The sequence below is a fragment of the Octopus bimaculoides genome, chromosome 2 (assembly GCF_046866305.1).
Source record: "Octopus bimaculoides isolate indiv1 chromosome 2, ASM4686630v1, whole genome shotgun sequence".
Lineage (NCBI taxonomy): Eukaryota > Metazoa > Mollusca > Cephalopoda > Octopoda > Octopodidae > Octopus > Octopus bimaculoides.
The window spans coordinates 189,577,570-189,593,693 of record NC_142929.1 but is presented as its reverse complement, the minus strand read 5'-3'; the positions used below and the strand labels follow the sequence as shown (position 1 = coordinate 189,593,693).

General features: G+C 39.3%; 1 long non-coding RNA gene across 2 annotated transcripts in view; it reads left to right on the top strand.

Annotated features, from left to right (window-relative positions):
• LOC106872933 (uncharacterized) overlaps window positions 1–16,124 on the top strand; it is a 241,084-nt gene that overhangs the window by 90,286 nt on the left and 134,674 nt on the right. The window contains exon 2 of one of the 2 annotated variants that reach the window (XR_016240854.1): window positions 10,117–10,243. The exons of the other annotated variant lie outside the window; for it this stretch is intronic. This is a non-coding gene — a long non-coding RNA (uncharacterized LOC106872933). The remainder of the gene's footprint in view (window positions 1–10,116; window positions 10,244–16,124) is intronic. 2 annotated transcript variants of the gene reach the window in all.

The window sequence follows — 16,124 nt, the reverse complement described above, 5'->3', positions numbered from 1 at the left end:
CACATGGCAGGCTTCTTTCAGTTTCTATCTACTCACAAGGCTTTGGTTGGTCCAGGGCTGTAGTATAAGACACTTTCCCAATGGATTGAACCTGAAACCTTACAGCTATGAAATGAACTATTCAACCTCATGGCCATCCCTACACCTAGTACACACACACACACACACACACACACACACACACACACACACACACACACACACACACACACGCGCACACACACACACACACACACACACTATAATTCTGGACCTATAACCTTAGTCATTAAGTTATTAAGAAGGATTTTCTGTCACCTCACCCCACCCCAATATATAATTCCAAGAATACACCAATAGCATTGGCACCATATCCACGCCCCCCTTCCCTTCTCAGTCCCACCACTGCCACCCAATTTAAGTCCTCAAGAAGCCATCTTAAAACTCGTTATTTCTAGTTGAGAAGGAAGATTTCTTCTTTCTCTCAGGGTCTTTTTCAGGGCTTAAATTATCTTGTCTTTTCTTATTATTTCCTTAGAACTGATTGCTCCCTGACATGAAACTTAATTGCCACTTTTGACATTTCCACCATATTTTCATTTTCAGTCTTTTGTGTCTTAAAAAAATACATGGCTATTGGAAGAATTCCAAGCTAAAAAAAAAGTAAAGAACTTCTATCAACATAAAACTATATAAGAACAAGGAAAGAAGTATAATGAACAATACTACATTCATTTTGTTAAGTTCAAATTACTAGTTAAACTTAATAGTAACTTTATGTTTGAAATGTAGAAAATTATGCACATTTAACAATAAAAACTCTATTGTCCTTGACACAGGAGAAATATTTGTAAAGAAGGCAGAGTGTTTTTGGAAGTACAGTTTGCCAGATCAGGAAATATGACATACATACAATAATAAACATCTTTTATTACTAAGTGCAAGAGTGGATGTGTGGTAAGCAGCTTGCTTCCCAATAACATGGTTCTGGGTTCAGTGCCACTGTTGTCCTTGACACAGGAGAAATATTTGTAAAGCAGGCAGAGTGTTTTTGGAAGTGTAGTTTAGCCAGATCAGGAAATATGACATACATACAATAATAAACATTTGATTTTTATCAATAGGTACAGGAGTGGCTGTTTGGTAAGAAGCTTGCTTTCCAACCACATGGTTCTGGGTTCAGTCCCACTGTTGGCAACTTGGGTAAATGCCTTCTACTACAGCCTTGGGTTGACCAAAGTCTATGAGTGGACGAGGGAGATGGTAAAGGCCTTTGTCTCAGGACCACTCATGTCTAGAAACTGAGGTTGGGGGTAAGCAAGAAAATCCAACTCCAAAAAAGCCTCATGATAGCAAAGGAGAATGGGCACCAGCCAGTCCAAAGGTAGGGGTGGGCTGTACCTGCCTACTTCAAAAAGGAAGATGCAAACAGGACGCTCAAAACCAGGCAAGATGGCGAGATGGTGTGAGGCCAGTTGCATGGCATTGAGGTAGATCTGACCCCCCACCCATTAATGGGGACAAAACACTGGATGATGATGATGATGATCCAACTGTAGAAACCATTCCAAAACAGACATCTGGATCCTGGTGCAATTCTCTGGCTTGCCAGTTCCATTCAAACCGTCCAGCCCGTGTCAGCATGGGAAACACATGCTAAATAATGAAGAGGAGGCATTGTTGAAAAAAAATGGTGGCACATTAGAAGCACCGTTAAAACGAGGTCATTGCCAGTGCTGCCTGACTGGCTGCCATGCCAGTGACATGTAAAAGCATCCACTACATCAAGGGATCCCAACCTTATTTTGCTTGTGGAACCTCTCTCCTAGGAAACAAAATTTATACATTGGACCCACAAATTGCAATTTTTTTTTTATTCATGGAACCCCTTAAAGCTTCTGTGGACCCCGGTTGGGAACCCCTACTCTACACTCTTGGAGTGGTTGGTGTTAGGAAGAGCATCCAGCTTTAGAATTCTTGCCAAATCAGATTGGAGCCTGGTGCAGCCTCCCAGCTTGCCACCTCTCAGTCAAACCATCCAACCCTTGCCAGTATGGAAAGCAGACATTAAACAATGATGATGATGATAATGATGATGATGACGATGATGATGATGATGATGATGATGGTAATGATGGTGATGGTGATGGTGATGGTGATGGTGATGGTAATGGTGATGATGATGATGATGAAGATTGTTAATGAGAGTATAAGAATGTAAATGAAATTGCCAAAATAACAGGAAAACAAAAAAATTGTAATTTCTCCCTCGCTAAAATCTTATACAGATTTGATTATTTAAATATGGACAAAATATTTTTGCTAATGATTGCCTCATTATTCTACATTATTTTATTTTCTACAATAAATGCTTTGCTTACTTTCACAAACGGTTTAGATGTCTATTCCTATTCCAAATTACCAAAATATATAAGGTGGCGGCGAGCTGGCAGAATCGTTAGCACACTGGACAAAATGCTTAGGAGTATTTCGCCCATCGCTACGTTCTGAGTTCAAATTCTGCCAAGGTCAATTTCACCTTTCATCTTTTCGGGGTTGATAAAATAAGTACCAGTTGAACACTGGGGTTGATGTAATCGACTCATCCCCTCCCCAAAAATTTCAGGCCTTGTGCCTATATTAGAAAGGAAAAATACCAAAATATATGCATATATATACACATGGGTTTATGATCTTACAAAAGGGTTACATAAAGGTTTTCTAAAGGTTTTCAAGGGGCAGCAAGTTTAGTTTGTGTGAAAGCTGTGGTTTTGCAACATTTTTGACACATTCCATGCAAAAACTACAAATGTGCAGACATGCGGAAATACCAACACACCTTGGCTTTCTAAATTTTCAATCAGTAATTTGTCTGTAATTTCAAATGATTTGTTTTTTGTTCTGCCTCAAAAACGAAATACTTGTGTGCAGTGAAATAAAGAGATTGGCTAAAATTGAATACAAGATTTCTCTCAGCAAGTTGAATATAAAAAGGCAATAGCAGGATATATGAAACAGAATAACTAATAGCACCATACATACAGCATCATTGATGACACAGAGTATGTTATACATATATATATATTGATTAGATTTACCAATAAGAAAAAAAGAGAGAAAATAAATTTTGATAATCAGAATTTATTTTCATAAAAACATCAGTTGAGCATTATGAGACGAAGACAGGAAAAATGAACTTTCAAATACAAAAAATAAACAGAATGACTCCAGCCTGTTTCAAATAATTTAGAGCTTTGTGTGTGGCAAATGCCCCTGAGTTGAAGTGTTAAATGAAATTTGGCAATCAAGGATCGAATCCATGCTATGCCTGCATGAGGCCACTACAAATACGTTGCGGAATAAAAAAATTTATCTACTGTCATAGAAAAAGTGTAACTGTAAAAATGCATAATTACCAGAGTAATGGGCATTCAAAGAAGTATGTATGTATAGAAATGTATGAATGAAGTCTTTAAAGTTTAAGATTCAAATTAAGGAAGTGCAATAATAACGTTTAGCAGTTCAAAACTGTGAGTAATGAAATGCAGAATTAGGTCGGTTGATCGTGAGAATCAAATATTGATCGCTTTGCTAAAATCTGCAGGTGGTATGGGTTATTTCCCTTGGGTTGTTTAAATAAAATATTATTAATATGTAGTAGATAGAAGGATCCATTGGAGGAGCTCTATTATCGATTTTTTCAACAATCTAAGTATGTCACAAGGTTTTCAGACATGAGTTCTATTCACGTGTCAAATAAAGTGATATTGTCTGCAAAGATTAAAAATAGGACACACAAAAAAATAAATATTCAAAGTAATCGAACATACACAATGAAATGGATTATTTCCCTTGAGTGTTTAAAAAATATATTTTGCCGATGCTATAGGTTATTACCTTCAAGGAGCCATATCATCAATTTTTTTAACAATCTAAGTATGTCACGAGGTTTCCAGACATGAATTCTACTCACATGTCAAGTTTCATCAAAATCAATAAAACGTTGTAGTAGGAGTTAGCTAACAATGCCACAAACAAACGCACACTGATTTTCCACATATGTAGTAGATATATATGATAGGCTTCTTTCAGTTTCTGTCCATCAAATTCCTTAATAAGGCTTTGCTCAGCTTGGGGCTATAGCAGAAGACACTTGTCCAAGGTGCCACGCAGTGGGATTGAACCCAGAACCATGTGTTTGGGAAGCAAGCTTCTTACTACACAGCCACTCCTATGCCTATATATATTCATGATAATCTATATAGTTGTTGAAATAGTTTGTTCTGCTTTTAAGCGTCTTAGCAACACTGATCGATAAGAGGCTGCAAATCAATCCCATCAGTTACAACTGATCAATATTTGTTGTTTGAGAAAATATAGGTTTTCTGCAACTGAAAAATAAAAAGTGATCCATTCAGCTGATTCCAACATACTTTATTTTTATAAAAATCCTATTAAGAACTGGAAATGAATTTTGGTACAAATTGGTTCAACAGGCAAAGAATTAATGTGTCAAATGTGATTTGATTTCTTGCTGCATCAGTGAAGGGTTGGGCAGGAGGGGTCATTTGACAAGGGTTACAGAAATATAAGGATCTCTGGATTGCTGTTGTCTCGCGGAATACAGTGGAACACCATAAAATAATTCTGATAAACTAAACAATTAACAAAGAACTTAACGAATTTAAACACATGTGATCTTTTTAATAGTCACAGTCAGTGGCAGACTGGCCAGGTTGCCAGCTTGCCCGACTGCAAGTAGACCCCTGCACTATTAGAACCCATATGTGAGGGGCCCATGTTAATAACTAAAGGGCCCATCACCTCAAGTTTGAGAATTTTTTATTCACTCCTGGAAGAATGCATTATTTCAGCCTGGCTGTGTTTGCAAACAGTTGAAAAGAATACTTTTAGCAAAAAATAAAAAAATTAAATGATAGCATTGTAGTTGCAGGTGGGCCCCCTTGTAGTTGTGGGTGGGCCTCCTTAGTCTCCTGGCAACTAATATTTTTAGACTCAGTTCACCACTGGTCACAGCTATTGCAAAGGAGATATTTTATAAGGGAAAAGATGCAGAGAATTCATGCATCTTTTCCTCATCTTTTCCCATCTTTTCCTAGTTTATATGAAGTGTTTGAAATTTCTACTCATTGGTATTTATGTACAGCACCATTTCATTCTTTTTAGAAACCATCAGGAATAGCTGTGTAGCAGAGAAGATCGCTTTGCAACCACAAGGTTTCAGGTTCAGTCCCACTGCATGACACCTTGGGTAAGTGTCTTCTACCATAGTTCCAAGCCAACCAATGCCTTGTGAGTGAATTTAGTTGATAGAAACTGTGCGGAAGACCATTGTATTGGGTGTGTGTGTGTGTGTGTGTGCACGTGTGTGTGTGTGCACGTGTGTGTGTGTGCGTGCATGTGTGTGTGCATTCCTCTCACTACTTGACATCCAGTGCTGGTTTGTTTATGTCCACATAACTTCAGAAAAGAGTCCAACACAATGCTTACCAGACTTAACAAAATACATTCTGGGGTTGGTTTGTTTGACTAAACCTTTTAAGTCAGTGCCCCAGCATGGCCACAGCCCAATGACTAAAACAGGTAAAAAGATGACACAACCTGAGACTAATCAATTAAAGATATAACCATGTATATATATACAGCCTGTGGCTAATTAATTAAACATTTTAAGAAATGAAACATTTCATTAAATAGTTACAGCCTAAAGGAAATTCATAAAATGAGTTAACCTTTTATTCTTTTGTTTGTTTCAGTCATTAGACTGTGGCCATGCTGGGGCACCACCTTGCAGAATTTCTTGTCTAATGAATCAACCCCAAGACATTTTGTGTTAAGCTTGATATTTATCCTATTGCTCTTTTTTGCCAAACTGCTAAGTTACAGGGATGTAAACACACCAACACCGGTTTGTCAAGTAGTGGTGGGGGACAATCACAGTCACAAAGACACATACACACATGCATACACACGTGTATATATGATGGGCTTCTTTTAGTTTCCGTCTCTGAAATCCACTCACAAGGCTTTGGTCAGCCCAAGGTTATAGTAGTGACACTTGCCCAAGGCACCACGCAGTGGAACTGAACCCAGAATCATGTAGTTGTAAAGCAGGTTTCTTACCACACAGCCCCCACCTGTGTCTGTTGGTTCGTTTTTGTAGATCGTTTGTTAATTAGGAATCAAGAGAATAGAGAGTTCATAGAGTTTTTACATGCAAAATAATTTATTTCTTCAAGAACCACAGAATTGGTTTAAAAAAATTGTTTCTTCAATGTTTTTCATGCCATTATTTACGTTGTTTAACAATGGCAGCATCCTGGTAGAATCGTTAGCACGCTGGACAAAAATGCTTAGTTCAAATTCTGCCAGGGTAGACTTTGCCTTTCATCCTTTTGGGGGTTGATAAATCAAGTACAAGTGAAACACTGGGGTTAATGTAGTCGAATAGTTCCCTCCCCACAAATTTGAGGCCTTGTGCCTCCGGTAAAAAGGATTATTATGTAGCACCCACTACACTCTCGGAGTGGTTGGTGTTAGGAAGGGCATCCAGCTTTAGAAATTCTGCCAGATCAGATTGGAGCCTGGTGCAGCCTTCTGGCTCACTAGCACTCAGTCAAATCGTCCAACCCATGCTAGCATGGAAAGCAGACGTTAAATGATGATAATGATGATTAACTCCACTTGCGAAGATCTGTTGAGGCAAGTGAAATTAAAATCGAGTTAAATTGGACACTAAACTCCACTTGGCAGAACATTGGAAGAATTCTTTGAGATATTTCTTCTGGATCTTTACATTCTGGGTTCAAATTCTGTCAAGGTCAGTTTTGTCTTTCAGCCTATCAGGATTAATAAAACAACTAACTCCACACTGGGGTTGATGTAATCAACTTAAATCTCCCCTCAAAACATCCAAAGCCATTATTTATGGAGTCAGGAATTCCATGAAGCTACCAATATTTTCATGACTCTAACAACTTTCTAAGCAGCCATATTCTTTTATTCTTTTATTTGTTTCAGCCATTTGACTGTGACCATGATGGAGCACCACCTTTAGTTGCACAAATCAACCCCAGGACTTATTCTATCAGTATCTTTTGCCGAACTGCTAAATTACAGGGATGTAAATACACCAAAATCAATTGTCAAGCAATGGCGGGGGGACAAACACAGACACACAAACATAGACACATACACACACACACACACACACACACACACACACACATATATATATACACATATATATATATGACAGGCTTCTTTCAGTTTCCATCTCCCAAATCCACTCACAAGGCCTTGGTCAGCCTGAGGCCATAGTAGAAGGTAATTACCCAAGGTGCCCACAGCAGGACTGAACCCAGAACCATGTGGTTGGGAAACAATCTTCTTACTACACAGCCACACCTGTGCCTGTATATCTGTGTTAGATTGTCAGCAGAATACTTGTTTCATCGGCATTCATTTTACCACCTGATGCTCATTAATCTTACTACAAACATTACGGTACCCACCTCCATTAGAGTACCCACCAATTACAGTCTACCCCTATTAATGTCAATTATAATGTAATGGTAGTTGTTAATGAATTTGTAATGTTATGACAGTTGTTATTCTAATTTACAATATTTATTATAATTCACAAACTGGGGACAACTGGTTCTAATTCACTTTTCTCATAGAATATAATGATGCGATATGATAATACAATTTGGAAGTGTTAATTCTTGCACTTTGCTGAGGAATTAGGGTTTCTAATCAGCAGAAAAAAAACTGTTTATATTTAGACTATGACATCTATGCATGCATACACAGTTACCTACCTACCTGCCTACCTACCTGCCTACCTACCTACCTACTTACTTACCTACCTACATACACACACACATGCATACATACATACATACATACATACATACATACAAACATACATGCATACATACCTACATACCAACATTTGGGCTGCTTGATTAGATGCTTGATGATATTCGAGTCATTGATGTGAAAACCCCAAAAATACTAACAAGCACACATAATTTCCCTATAAACAGTGAAGGCAGAAGAGGCTTAACATCAATCCAAAATGTCTTTGAATGTTGCATTATATCCCTTTGGCAACATCTTTTAACCACCAAATGTCGAAGTGCATCCCTTGACCAAGTTTGTATACATGAGGCTGATAACATCACAAGACTTGGAAGGCGGCTCCTTGAGCAACACTCCTTGTTTGATAACCTAGATTACATGCCTAAAGAAGTCGCATGACTCTACCGCAACGTATCATCAGATGAAAGGATGAGCCTATACGAGCAGAAGACTATGCATGGATATGTTAGTAGAAAGCTCCATAGTGATAGTAACACCGATCATCAAAGCAGTTTATCATGGACGAATGGCCAGATTACTACCTCCCACTTTGAAGGGTATGCATTTGCAATCCAGGAACAGGAAATATCAACCAAGTACCTGATGCACAAAAGAGGCAGAGATGCAGGAAAAGCTGTAAAGTGGAGTTCACACTGAAGATAACACCCACATCATAAGCAGTTGTTCAAAAATGTCATCATGGTATTATCTACCGATGAGACATGATGTTGTAGCTAGGAAACTCCCTAATGAAATCCGTCGGAAGGATAATCGCGAGGACAAAGAAATAAAAACCCACAATATGGTAGAAGCCATAGCCAATCATAATAAAAAGGAATACTGGCGGAATGTACCAGTGAAGACCTCAATAAAATGTAAGCACAACAGACCTGATATAATGATTTGGGATGGAGAAGAGAAACTGTGTACAGTTGTGGAAATTAGCTGTCCAGCCGATGTTAACATAAAACTGAAGATCAGTGAAAAAGAGAATACCTATGCTGAACTATTGAGAAATCTACAGTTACTCTATCCAGATTACAAGTTCAGGTTTATACCTGTAATTATTGGGGCCCTGGGATATGTAATACACTGCCTAAATACCAATCTTGAGAAATTAGGCTTCTCAAAACCAGAAAGGAGAAAGCTAATACGAAGACTACAGATCCAATCCATCACTGGAACTGTAAAAATCTGTAAAACTTTCTAGAAGTTTATCATTTAAATATATATGAGCATGTCTAGATATGTAGCTATACGCATGAGAATACATAAATAAAACAAAACATATAAACCTGCACAAATACATACAAACATACATACATGCATACATACAAACAAGCAAAAATACCCTGTTGTTGCTGTTGAAATTCCAATGAAGGAGCCTTGGATCTAGGTTAGAAACCGGTTCTTTCTCTATTGGCAAGAAATCTTAGAATAAACTGAATAATGACATGCATACATAGAGGCACAGGTATAGCTGTAAGATGGAGAAGTTTGCTTCTCAACCACATGTTTTTGGTTCAATCTCACTGTGTGGCATCTTGGGTCAGTGTCTTCTACTATAGCCTTGGGTCAACCAAGACTTTTTAAGTGTATTTTGCAAATAGAAATTAAAGTAGCAGAGTCATTAGCAAGCTGACTAAATAATAAAAGTGATTTCAAATTTTGGCACAAGGCTAGCAATTTCAGGGTGAGGGCCTAAGTTAATCACATTGACCCCAGTGTTCAACTGGTACTTATTTTATTGACCCTGGAAGGATTTGAACTCAGAACATATATTTTGGAAGAAAAACCACTAAGCAGTTTATTCAGCATGCTAACGGTTCTTATTTCTTTATTGCCCACAAGGGGCTAAACATAGAGGGGACAAACAAGGACAGACAAAGGGATTAAGTCGATTACATCGACCCCAGTGCATAACCGGTACTTAATTTATCGATCCCGAAAGGATGAAAGGCAAAGTCGACCTCAGGAGAATTTCAACTCTGAACATAACGGTAGACGAAATACCCCTAAACATTTCTCTCGGCATGCTAACGATTCTGGTAGCTTGTTGCCTTATGCTGAGTAAATAATAATAACAAGAAGTGAAATAGAACCTCTGTGAGTGTGTTGTTTATTGACAAAATGACCCACCCAAGGTACAACAACATCTATTTCAATGTATATTTATGCATCAATAATCTAGCAAAATAAATAAAAGGAGACTAAAATAACTTTATCTTAAATTTCTACATTTCTTTACAGGAAAATGTCCCATGATGTATAGTTTTCATGATAAGACTTCTGAGAAGAGTCCTTTGTGATTTTGTGGGTGATTAGGCTGCTGGGTTTAGCAAGTAGAGCAACTACAGAAAGACTCCATCTTTGGCTGGTAAGTACCAGTTATATACTGCTGTTTATTCAATAAATTCTTTTACCCTTTTACTTGTTTTAGTCATTTGATTGGGGTCATGCTGGAGCACCACCTTTTCTTTTGTCAAAGAAATCAACTCCCAGACTTATTCTTTGTGAGCCGGGTACTTATTATATTAGTATCTTCTGCTGAATTGCTAAGTTACAGGGACATAAACACACCAACATCGGTTGTCAAGCGATGGTTGGTGGGGGAGGGGGACAAACACAGACACAAAGGCACACACAGATATTACCTGTAAATATATAAATTACCTATAAATTTTTATTTCATGCTGACTACCTGATAAAAATCATTAACGTGGTTTTATCCTTCTATTCCATTATCCTTCTATATTTCCCCGTGAGGAAAAAGAAAGATGGACAATGGTCATGTGTGAATTACGGGTACAGCTCATTTTTGTCAGCTGAGTGGATCGGAGCAATGGGAAATAAAGGATCTTGCTTAAGAACACAACATACCACTGGGAATCAAACACAGAACTTTACGATCGTGAACTGAATCCCTAACCATGTGACTTCTGTCCCCAGGGTAGCTTCTACCCATTGATCAACTCAATGTTTTTGTTTCTTTTACTCATTATACTAACCTCTATCCAGGCATAGTATATCTTGGACTGCAGAAGTGCTAAAGGACACTGTGCAATGTAGTTTTGTTGTTGTTATTTAGCCCCAGGTCAGTCCAGATCCAGGAAACCTAAAATGAAAGATATTCCAGAAATGACCATCCCAGCCTTTACTTACATCTACCAAATCTGGCACTACATTAATATGTTGTTGTAGCTTAGCCCCAGGTCAATCGTAATCCACCTGACCTAAGATCAATAAAGACGTTCTAGCCATGGCTGTCCAAACATATCTGGCTCTGTCACTTGTGTCCTTCAAGATGGCATAAGGGTTGGTCACGTTCTGTGTTACACTGAATCTCCATGACAACATATTAACTCTTTAGCATTCGTATTAATTCATCAAATATAATGCTTATTTATCCACACTTTTTGAACTTGATCAAATATTGTCTTGTAGCCTCAAGATATTGAAGATATGATTATTTCTAGAATGACATTGTGGGATAGGTGTGAGAGGCTGGATCTGACCAGTTTCAACATAAAATATGTAGAATACGAAGAGGTACCCAAAAGTAACCAGAAATGTTCTCTGTAGGACAAACCCATTGTAGTTCAGGCTTTCACTGCTAGATGCCACTTGATGTGATCCTCAGGCATCAGTCTGCTGATTGGTGGAGTCAAGTGAAGTCGTATTGCCACATGGTGTGTCTTTGTTTTGCAGTGCTTCTCGCCTGTTTATCGATTTTTGTGATGACTGAAACGAAGGAACAGTATGCGTCCATGAAATTCTATTTTCTGCTGGGAAGAACAGCAGCTGAAACAGTTACCATGCTTCAAAAATTACAAGGATGCTGCCATGAGCAAAGCACAAGTTTACAAATAGTTTCCATGCTTTAGGAATGGTCATTTGTCGCTTGAAGACTAACCTTATTTAGGGCCATCATCAACCTCCCGAATGAAAACATCATGAAAATTTATGAACTTGGAGGACTGCTGCCAAACAACTGATGAACTTGTTGATATGACTGGTGTGTCCTGGAACTCCTGCCAACGAATTCTGAGCAAAGAATTGCAAATGAAAAGAGTTGCAACAAAATTTGTGTCTTGTTTGCTCACGGAAGATCAAACACAATCACGATTGAATGCGTATCGTGAACTGAAAGGACAATTGGAAGCTGAACTGGACCTTTCTTCAAAGGTCAGCATTGGTGACAAAAGCTGGTGCTATGGAATTTGCAGATGTGGAAGAAATGAAGAAAAAAATGACGGCAGTATTAAAAGACATCACTTTGCAAGAGTTCCAGAACTGCTTCCAACAGTGAAAACGCATCTGCACCAATGGAGAATGGAGAATACTTTGAAGGCGATAAAAGTGTAAACATGTAAAACTAAGTGAATAAAATATTATTACAAAATTCCGCTTTCTTTTGGGTAGCCCCTCGTATATGGGCTGGATATGGCCAGTTTGAATGTTAAAGGGTTAGGAGTACATGTCACTGTGGAGTACTCAGCCACATTTGTCTTTTACTTGTTTCACTCATTGGACTGCAGCCATACTGGGGCACTGCCTTGAAAAATGTTTAGTCAAAGGAATCAACCCTGGTACTTTTTTTTTAAAGCCTAATACTTATCTTATCGGTGTCTTTTGCCGAACCGCTAAGTGACAGAGATGTAAACAAACCAACACTGGTTGTCAAGCAATGATGGTGGGGACAAACACAAACGCACGCGCACACACACACACACACACACATATACATACACAACAAGCTTCTTTCATTTTCTGCTGACCAAATCCACTCACAAGGTTTTGGCCATTCTGAGGTTATCGTAGCAGACACTTGCCCAAGGCACCGCACAGTGGGACTGAACCCGGAACTAGGCGGTTGGGAAGTAAACTTCTCACCACACAGCCATGCCTAGTGCCTAAATGTTTATTTAAGTGAAATTAGCAACAGAGTTTTGCAAAGGGAAAGTAAAATAAAATGTTAGAACGAATAAAATATATAGAAGAAGAAGAAGAAGAAGAAGAAGAAGAAGAAGAAGAAGAAGAAGAAGAAGAAGAAGAAGAAGAAGAAGTGGTGTGTGTGTGTGTGTGCATGTTGTATTAATGTCCCTGCCCCATGGATATTACCTGACAGCTTTTCTCTCTGTTTGGACATTTCAAGAGAATTATATCAAAGAATGTGGAATTTGCTTGGCTTGTTGCCAATTTACATTCTTCATTAACAGAAAAGGAAGGTAAAGTTGCAAAAATCACTCAGACCTTTCTTTCTTTCTTTCTTTCTTTCTTTCTTTCTTTCTTTCCTTCTTTCTTTCTTTTTATTTCAAGCATTATTTTTTTTTTTTAATTATACAAACTGCTCTTCCTTCTTGTTTTTTTTGGTTTTTTTTTTTTCCTGACTCCTTCTGCTCCATCGCTCCATAGGTACAGCATGCCAGTGTAAGGAAAGACAAAGGAGGAGGAGGAGGAGGAGGAGGAGGAGGAGGAGGAGGAGGAGGAGGAGGAGGAGGCAAAAAGATTTAAAACAATCCAGACTGTAATACTTACAGCAAAATGAAAATATTCACAGAAGATAGAGAAAGAGGGAGAGAGAGAGAAAGAGAGAGAGAGGGATACATAGAGGGCTACATAGTGAGAGAGAGACAGAGACATACAGAGAGGGAGAGAGACATAAAGAGGGAAAGAGAGAAAAAGAGAGATGCAGAGAAAAAAAGTTACATCAGTTTACTAAGAGAAATATTAAAATTTCTGCTTCTAGTTAAGTAGCGATAACAAATGTATGTCAGACTGCCCTGTTGGTTGTTCATTGCCCAGATGCAGTTGTCTGTCTGACTGTCTGTCTGACTGTCTGTCTGACTGTCTGTCTGTCTGTCCGTCTCTCTGTCTGTCTGCCTATCCATCTGTCTATCTCACTAACTACCAAGGTATCCATCCATCTGTCAGTCTGTCTCTATCTATCTACCAGATATTTGTCTGTCAGTCTATGTAGAAGTCTATCTCTCTACCTATCTGTCTATCTATCTATCTATCTATCTATCTATCTATCTATCTATCTGTCTGTCTGTCTATCTGTCTGTCTGTCAGTCTGTCTGTCTGTCTGTCTGTCTGTCTCTCTATCTGTCTGTCCATCCATCTATCTACCTCACTAACTACCAAGTTATCCACCCATCTGTTGGTCTGTATCAGATATTTGTCTGTTAGTCTGTCTAGCAGTCTATCTCTCTACCTATCTGTCTGTCTATTTATCTGTCTGTCTGTCCCTCTGTCTGTCCGTCTCTCTGTCTGTCTGTCCATCTATCTACCAATATATCTACCCATCTGTCAGTCTGTCTCTATCTATCTACCAGATATTTGTCTGTTGGTCTATCTAGCAGTCCATCTCTCTACCTATCTGTCTATCAATTTGTCTGTCTCTCAATCTGTCTGTCAGTCTTAGTCTGTGAAGGCGCGTGGTTTAGTGGTTAGGGCATTCGACTCACAATCATAAGGTCATGAGTTCAGTCCCCAGCGACGCATTGTGTCCTTGAACAACACACTTTATCTCATGTTGTTCCAGTCCACTCAGCTGGTAAGAATTAGTTGTACCTGTAATTCAAAAGGGCCAGCCTTGTCACATTCCCTGAGAACTACACTGAGGGTACACGTGTCTATGGAGTACTCAGTCACTTGCATGTAAATTTCATGAACATGCTGTTCTGTTGAGCAGATCAACTGGAACCCTCGTCTTAACTGACAGAGAGCCAGCTAGTCATATCAGTCTATCTGTCCATCTGTCTATTAGTCTTTCAATTGTAGGGTAACATGCCGTGCTTGAGGAGACCTATTGAGTCAAGTACATCAACATCAACGGCAATACCAAAATCAAATCAAATGGAAATTGTAGTTGTGACCCCCCCCCCCCCCCATGCCGGTAGCATGTAAAAAAGTACCATCCGGATGTGGCCAATGCTAGTGCTGCTTTGACTAGCTTCCAAGCCGGTGACACGTAAAAAGTACCATCCAATCATGGTTGATGCCAGCTTCTCTGGCCTCTGTGCCAGTGGCATGTAAAAAAAGCACCCACTACACTCTCGGAGTGGTTGGCATTAGGAAGGGCATCCAGCTGTAGAAACACTGCCAGATTAGATTGGAGCCTGGTGCAGCCTCCTGGCTTCCCAGACCCCAGTCAAACCGTCCAACCCATGCCAGCATGGAAAATGGACGTTAAACGATGATGATGATGATGATGATGATGATGATGTTGCTCTGAGTGTAAGCATCTTGAGAGAAAAGTTAGGCATAAGAGGCATCAGATGTGATGAACAAGAGAGTCAACTATGCTGATGTGGTCAAGCGATGTGTATGGACGAGGACAGCTGTGTAAAGAAGTGCTGATCTCTAACTGTGGTGGGAATCTGCCGTAGAGGTAGACTCAGGAAGACATGAGAGAAGGTAGTGAAGCATGATCTTTGAACTTTGAGCCTTACAGAGGCAATGACTGGTGACCGAGACCTTTGGTGATGTGCTGTGCTTGAGACGGTCCATTAAGCCAAGTGAAATTGTGGTTGTGGCTGATGCTGGTGTCATGTAACTGGCACCTGTGCCAGTGGCATGTAAAAAACACCTTTTGAGTATTGGGCCTCACGGAGGCAAAGTGGCTGAGTTCCTTTCAAGTGTTGGGCCTCGTGGAGGCAATGACCAAGGCATTTGGCATTATGTCATGCTTGAGAAGACCCATCAAGCTGAGCAAAATCACAGTCATGGCAGATACCAGTGTCACACATAAAAGCACCCATTACACTCTCAGAGTGGTTGGCATTAGGAAGGGCATCCAGCCATAGAAAACCATGCCAAATCAGACTGGGGTTTAGCGCAGCCTTCCAGCTTACCAGCTCTGGTCAAACCATCCAACCCATGTCTGTATGGACAACAGACGTTAAATAACGATGATGATGGTGGTGGTAGTGATGGTGGTGGTGGTGATGGTGGTGGTGATGATGATCTATCCATCTCTCTTACTATCCATCTACCTAATTATTCACCTCTCCATCCCTCCATCCTTCTATCCGCAGCAGGAATCGATGCTTCTTTCTATGTTGGACACAGAACAATTGATATTATTATAAAATGCAGGCTGAATCTACAAGATTGCAAGAAAGTATTCGATTGATTTTTTTTAATAAACTTTTAAAGCGATTGGAGAATAAAGAACTCCAGCTGCTTCGCACCATGTGATGCACCATTTAACGAAGGAAGGGGATTGATCAATAATGTTGCAAGATCAATAG